The sequence below is a fragment of the Belonocnema kinseyi genome, chromosome 1 (genome assembly GCF_010883055.1).
Source record: "Belonocnema kinseyi isolate 2016_QV_RU_SX_M_011 chromosome 1, B_treatae_v1, whole genome shotgun sequence".
NCBI classification, from domain to species: domain Eukaryota; kingdom Metazoa; phylum Arthropoda; class Insecta; order Hymenoptera; family Cynipidae; genus Belonocnema; species Belonocnema kinseyi.
Window position 1 is genome coordinate 159038096 of NC_046657.1, and position 1064 is coordinate 159039159.

At 38.4% G+C, this 1064-nt stretch overlaps 1 protein-coding gene across 1 annotated transcript in view; it reads left to right on the top strand.

The window, feature by feature from the left end:
* The window catches only part of LOC117171975, a 14506-nt gene that overhangs the window by 7449 nt on the left and 5993 nt on the right, over positions 1-1064 (top strand). The gene's annotated exons all lie outside the window — the stretch shown is intronic.

Genomic DNA, 1064 nt, shown 5'->3' on the forward strand with positions numbered 1-1064 from the left:
TTGCATGAAGTCATCGGAAAAAACTATTCAGTAATGTTAACCAGTAAGTTTGAAGAAGTTAAAAATTTTTAAAGTTATTATGTAAAAATATTAAGTAAAAAGCACTTTCTTAAAAATAAACAGTATTTTTCTGAAGATAAATGATTCCTCACTATTATAATTTATTATCCGACAATACTTGGTTATTGCTCTTGAAATTTTTCAAAACAAATACATGATTCAACCAACTTCTCACGTATAAAGTGTTTGAGTAAATAAAGTACTAATAAATTAGGAATTAACGCCTGTCGTCAGCCTACATCCTATCAAGTTATAGTTTCCAGAGTCTACGACGTGGAGGTGACAGTGCGATTTTAGACTCCTTTTATCTGCAAGATGATTCGGGGTGCTTAATTTTAGTGAGTCCCCTCGCCTCTCACTTTATGGGGTGCTTGATTTTTGTGAGTCCCCTTGCCTCTCACTACACAACCTCTTTATGCTGTTCGCCTCTTCTTCGTACCAGCTTTCCACTTTCTTGGAGTACTATTCTGCTTTCGATTACGCTTAGGCTTCGGGAAAACCTCAATTTTCTCCTCATAGGAAAATCGTTTCAGATCCAGCTGTCCCTTTGCGTTTGGAGCGAATGAATGATATTTGAGTGCACCTGGTATCGTCACAGCCTTACTAACTCGATCTGCTGATTTTATTGTCATCGCTGCATGCTCTTCTTTGCTACTGAAAAATACGACAGTTTCCTTCAAGTTTTCTCTGCCCCATTCAAATAACTCGTAAGCTGTTAAGATCTGATTCTCAGCTGAACGTTGCAAGCTGGCTCTTGCAGCAAGACGCTTCAGATTACCTCCGATTCCATCGCATGGTCCTTTTCCATGGGCAGTTGGATGGAAAGTCCAGTCTTCCGGGATGCCAAAATCTTTTTCATGGCGCAGAAGGTTCGCAAAGTTGTATTTGTTCTTAAAATGCTATGGTGATCCATCTGTGACATAATGAAATTTCTTAGGATTGAAACGCTTCTTAAGATAGTCAACAATTAACCTTTGGTATAAATGCACAGCAACCGTGTCATG